The sequence below is a fragment of the Schistocerca piceifrons genome, chromosome 1 (assembly GCF_021461385.2).
Source record: "Schistocerca piceifrons isolate TAMUIC-IGC-003096 chromosome 1, iqSchPice1.1, whole genome shotgun sequence".
NCBI classification, from domain to species: Eukaryota; Metazoa; Arthropoda; class Insecta; order Orthoptera; family Acrididae; genus Schistocerca; species Schistocerca piceifrons.
This window is the reverse complement of record NC_060138.1, coordinates 397,033,647-397,039,646: the sequence shown is the minus strand read 5'-3', so window position 1 is coordinate 397,039,646 and position 6,000 is coordinate 397,033,647. Positions and strand designations below refer to the sequence as shown.

The following is a 6,000-nucleotide window of genomic DNA, read 5'->3' as shown; positions in this document are numbered from 1 at the left end:
ATATAGTAGACGGTTCTAACCGCACTTAAATAGTTGAATTTAATTCTAATTCGTGGGTTAAGCCCACTACTTAAATATTGGAAGACCGCGTTAGGCGCGGATGCTTAAGTATATTACCTTAAGATTAATCCCGCGATAGGCGCGGCCTTAGATATTTCAGACCGGGGAAGGTTTGGAACTAGTTTTAGGAGCTATTTTGTTTTATTTCATTCATCTCCATGCCCTGACAGCACACTGCACATGCACGGCTGCCAGCGGCTGGTGTGCCACGCACGCAGGCGGGTCACACGCAGCCGGACTTCTCCCCTCTGTCCGCCTTGCGGCAGACGTCACCGGGGTGTCGTGGCAGGAGGGCGTTGCTTCCCACGCTGGCTGGAGACTGCCGGGCAGTAGGCACACGTTTGGCGCCGCCTAGCACCGCGCCAACCGAGGTGGGGGCCATATTCGGCGGACACCACGGAGGGAGGGGCACCAGGCAGCACCGCACGCACCGCTACTGACTCGGCACTGCTGCAGTGCGGCGCGAAGATGGTGTAGCGCCGCAGGTCCCGCGTCGTGGAGGAGAATCTCGACGCCGACGTCACGAAGGCACCGACCTCGAAGTTCTCCGACGACTGCAGTCTCGAGGGTCTCGCAGCCTGACGTCAGAGCATGCCACAGTCTAGGGGGACACATACTGGCGGTGGCCAGTAATGTGTTCCACGTAAATGTCGCGGGACCACTTGATGGTGTCAGACACCATCAGCCGCCGCATCAGTTGGCAGTAGCGGCTAGCGATGCCTAGGTGCCGAAGCACTGCATCGTTCTGGCGGTCCCACGCCCCCAGACTGCCGACAACCAGGGCGTCGACAGTGACGGAATAGCCGCGAGCGGCTAATCCGCGCGCAACGTCGGCGTACTTTATCCTCTTCAGTTGCCGAGCGTTGTCGAGCGCAATCCGCCTATTCTCGAAGGGGATTGTCACATCGACGATGGTCACAGTCTTCGCGGCCTCGTCAGTTATTACGAGGTCCGGACGCAGCCCACTGCTGTCCCCTATGACGGCTTGGTTAATCCTGATGTCAGGAACAGCAGCGTTTCCTCTCCTTGGCCGCCCAGCGACTGCTGTCGCGAGGCGGTTGAGGACCGCGTTGTGACGATACTGCAGGGCTGCTGAGTGCACCATGCACGCGTTAATCACGTGCGGGAGCGTCTCGTTGTTGTGGCCACAGCGTCGGCAGGCTTTGTTGTTGTTTGCCCGCCCATCAAAGCGGCGACAACCGTTCAGAGGCACGACTCCGAGCCTGGCGCGATGGATAAAGCGCCAGTCTGCGAAGCGGGTGTATTTGCCTCCCGCTATGAAGTGGTTGGACGCTGTGGACTCCCTGGTGCACTCGAACACCTTCCCCTGGTCCGGTTTCCTGAGTAGGATGTGGCGCAGGCGCTGTCTCAGACACTCGCGGAGCGTCCGCGAGAGAAGACGTTTGGCGCCCCCTCCCACCCGGACATGCTCGACGCCAGTGTTGACGATGCGTCCCACGCTGTCATCATCGTGCTGCGGTCCATCGCCGCCATCTTCGAGGTGTCGTGTAGTCCCGGTCGCCGTCGCCTCCGTGGCCGGCTGCGTCACCCCTCCGATGCCGCCGTGTTCCGCGTCGTCAGCGATGGCGGGCCGGCCGCCGACCTCCACCTGCAACTCGGAAAGCAGTTCACTCCAGCGCCAGGTGACGCCACGCGGCGCTAGGCGCCTTGTGGCGTTCCTGACGCGCGTCCACAGTGACTGGATGTCACCACCGTCGCGTGCGAGGTCACCCTCAGTGCTGCCGCTAAGGTAGGTGGCCAAGTCGGGACGACTCGGCTCCCTCCCCAGTCGGCGGCGCGCGGCCGTAGATAGAGTGGCCCAGGCGATGTCTCGGACGGTGGCGTCGTCGCAGTGCAGCATGCGGAAGCCGTGGACGATCGTCGAGATGTCCGCAGCGTCCGCGAGCGGCGTCAGGCCGCATCCTCCCTCTCCCAGCGCGAGGTAGAGCTGTTCAGTGGACGCACGCTGTGGGAGGAACAGCCAAGATTTGACAGCCGCTTTCACTGCCTTGTCGAGTGCAGATAGCGGCCCCTTGCGTACCGCTCCGCCCCGCATGACAAAGTCAAGCCTAGGGAGGAGGAAGACACGCACAGCGTCAATCTTCTGCCAGGGAGCCAGCAGGGAAGCGTCCAGGTGCTGCAAGTCGCGTCGAATTGCCGCGATCGCATCCGTTGGCGTCTGCGTGACTTTGTACCCGGTGGGGACGCCAAGATGGAGGTAGGCGTCACCCGCACCGAGTACGGCTGGTTCTCCCCCTTGCAGGGCGAATACCGAGCCTAGTGTCTGCCGACGGCGGATGTGAAGCGTGGCACACTTCGACGGCTTGAAGGTAAGCCCGGCCCACGTCGCCGCCTCACCCACAACATTGAGGAGCGTCTGCATCGCCTCTGAATCCCGCGCCAGAAGCACGATATCGTCCGCATACGCCAGTGCACTCACACTGACGCCGCTAAGCGGAATACCACACTCATTTCTGAGCGAGGTTGCGGCGCGAAGTACCGGCTCGAGCGCGAGATTGAAGACGATGGGCGACAGTGGACAGCCCTGCTTGACGCCCGCCTGGATCTCTATCTCCTCCGTTAGTCCGTCAGATGTACGGACGCGGGTGGAGCAACCATCGTACATATCGGCAATTAGCTGATGCAATTGCTCTGGTAGTCCCATCCTGCTCAGTACTCCAAGGAGGTGAGCGTGAGGCACTGAACCGAAAGCATTCGCTAGATCAAGCCAAGCAAAGCATGCTTGGCCTCCCCTGCGCCTTGCATCATCAATTGCCGTCTGCACAATGAAGTTGTGCTCGTAGCAGCCTTCAAACGTGCGGAAGCCCTTCTGTTCCGGGGAGAGCAGGTTCAACCGCTCCGCCCAGAGAGAAGTGCGGTCTGCAACGATTGCAGCAAAGAGCTTAGAGACAGTAGAGCTCAATGCTAAAGGCCGCCAGTTTGTCACGTCCGAAACGTCCCCTTTCTTATGGATGAGGACGGTAGTGGATATTTTCCACTGCACCGGAGTCTTCCGCTCATTCCAGCAGCGCGAGAAGATCTTAGCTAGCACGTGGCAGCCAGGATCCTCACGTCGCAAGTCTGAGTAGGTGACTCCGTCTGCCCCAGGAGCAGTGTTGCTCGCCTTCTGGAGCCGCTGTTGCACCTCTGAAGGTGTGATCGGCAGCAGGACCTCCTCGCTGACATCAGGAGGTGTGGTGGCGGCAAAGTCCGGGACAGCAGCTGGTGCATCTGTAACGGAAAAGTCGGATTTAGAGTATATTACCTTAAAGTGCTCCGTGAGCACGTTGCCATCGATTTGGCAGTACGGCGACGTCTCGCCAAGGACGCGCTGCATCGCCTTGCGCCGGTCCGCGCGATACAGCTTCTGAATCTCAGACGCTGCATTCGCGTCGTACCGACGCTCGGCGGCCGCCGCGCGCCGTGCGCCACGTCCACCGCGCCGCCCACCGCGGCCGCGTGTAGGGGCAGGGGGAGGGGGATTGGCAGCAGCGTCGGCGCGGCCCTCGCCGCGGTGCGCTGCTGCTGGTGGCCCATCCTGTCGACCTCCGGCTGCCTGGCGTTGTGGCTTCGTCTCGGCGATCTCGGAGATGAAGTCCTCGACGGCCGCGACGAATGCGTCCCACGGTTGGTTGTGGACGCTCTCCAGGGCCGCCAGCCAGCGCCGCTGCCTCTCCGTTAGCCGAGCGTCGGCCGGGGGAGGGGGGGGGCGGAGCTGCCTCAGTTGCGCCCTGTTCGGAAGGTACAGGGGGGCCTGTCAGGTCTGGTGTAGGACGGGAGCCTTGCGGCGGGAGGTTGGGACTGGGCCGGGTGTTACGGCGTCGGCGTCTCCTCTTCTTGCTGCCAGTTCTCGGAGACGCAGCAGCAGTCCCTCCGTTCACGTCGCGCCGCTCCGTCGTCTGCGTCGGTGGTGGTGCCGTGCTGCCATCTGGCGTGGGCCGCTCAGTGCTGCTTTCAATCGCCGCGCTGGTGACAGGTGGCGCAGCGGTAGCAGCAGGGGCCGGTGTAGCTTGCGCCGGCCTGGCGCTCGGGTCGGGCGCACCGCGGCTGGTGTTCGCCGCGCCGCCAACAGATGGCCCGGCGGTCGCCAGCGGCCCGCCGCCGGCGCGAGAAACACGGGGTGTAGCTCGCGCCGGCTGACCGGACGCGCCGGCTCGCCCCGGGCCGCTGTTACGCGGACTGGGTGCCCGACGATCGCTACCAGATGGCGCAGTGGTCGTAGGGGTGGCCGGTGTAGCCCGCGCCGGCCGGGCGTCTCGAGGTGTAGCTCGCGCCGGCCTGGCGCTCGGGCCCAGCGCACCGCGGCTGTTGTTCGCCGCGCCGCCAACAGATGGCCCAGCGGTCGCCCGCGCCCTGCCGCCGGCGCGAGATACACGAGGTGTAGCTCGCGCCGGCCGCCCAGGCGCGTTGGCTCGCGCCGGGCCGCTGTTACGCGGACTGGGCGGTATGATGCGCCGTCGGTCCGGGGGCGGTGGTCTGCGTCTTGCAGCACGGCGTCTGTCCCTCCGTGGGGTGACTACGTGCCACTCGTTGTCTGAAACAGAGGCTGCTTGTTTAGTAGCACTCCCTGCCTGAGCGGAGACGGAGTGACGGGCGTCACTCGACGTAACCGCCGGCAGGGCAGAGGAAACGCGGCGCGTGTACGTCTGCGACCGTACAAGCACCACACCATCCGGTGCATCCGCCGGGCGCGCGGCCTTTGGTGCGTCAATCGGCGGCGCGGCTGCGCCGTGAGTGACAACACCAGCGGTCGCGGCGAGCGAGGCAGCCTGCCTGCCACTGCCCACCCGCACCGCAGAGCCACCTGTTGGCGGCGTAGCGAATGCGGGCGGCAGTCCCAGGCCGGTACCCACGCTCCCGACAGATGGCGGGCGGGAGGCGCCTGCGGTAGCCGCACGACGTGGCCAGCGTACGCCACTGGGCGCAATGGCCGGCGCGGGCAGCGGCGAGCCGCGGCCTTTGTCGGACACTGCGCCTCTGGCCGGAGCGACGCGTTCGGCGGCAGGCGTCGGCAGCGTGCTGCCTTCACCTCCCGAACTTGCGCTCGGAACTCGTGGCGACGCGGTTGACGTCGCGGAGCGTGTCGGCAGGGGGATGCCAGACCTCCTCGGCGTGCGCACACAGAGTACACACGACGCGGGGGTGGCAACCACCGCCGTCCTGGGCGTCGCAGACGCCTGCACACTCACACAGGGTGAGGGCAAGGCAGCCTGTGAGCCCACCACGCTGCTGCGGGTCAGGACCGCCGCGTAAGTTAATCCTAAGTCCAGCCGGTCTGTCCTACTAGCTTCGGGGACCGGACTGGGCTGTGGCCATAGCCCCTCTCTATTATCTAAGGCTAGGCGGCCTATGGTACTAACTTCCCGAGCCGCTTTCGCCTGTGGCTTGCGCCCAGCACTAACTAAGGACGAAGGGCCTGTCCTACTAGCTTCGGGGGCCCTCGCCTGTGACCTCCCGCCGGCTGACCTCTCTGGGTGCCCCAGAGAGCCAGACACGGCATCGTGTCCCATACTCACTCTCCCCCGACTGGCAGCGCCGGGGGTTGCGGAGTCTGCATTGCAGAGCCGCTGGTGTAGCCGCAGCGTCTTCAGCCGCGGGTCGCGTCGGCCGCAAAACTGACACTCGAAAACGGGAACCGTTTCCGGGTCGTGCAGCCTCCTGTAGTGGCGGAGAAGGGCCGAGTGGTCCTTGTACTCCCCAAAAGTTGGTCTCCCGGCAGCCTTGGTGACGAAGCAGATCCGGCAGCGGAAGACATCCGCCGGCAGCGTCACCACAAGCTCCATTGTTCAGGTCGCGGACCTGAAACAGGAGAATAAGCGCGACCGCTTCCCGGTGCAGAAATCAGTCCATATGAGCTCACATTAAGCTGATAAGAACAGATACTAAACTTTGATCTTAGCCAAAAGGCCGAGAAGCGATAAGGAAAAACCGCAGTCGAAG

At 64.0% G+C, this 6,000-nt stretch overlaps 1 non-coding gene across 1 annotated transcript; it reads right to left on the bottom strand.

The window, feature by feature from the left end:
- Positions 1–5,791: 5,791 nt before the first annotated feature.
- Positions 5,792–5,979, bottom strand: LOC124721536. Its single transcript, XR_007006348.1, has one exon. It is a non-coding gene; the product is annotated as a U2 spliceosomal RNA (small nuclear RNA).
- Positions 5,980–6,000: the final 21 nt, after the last annotated feature.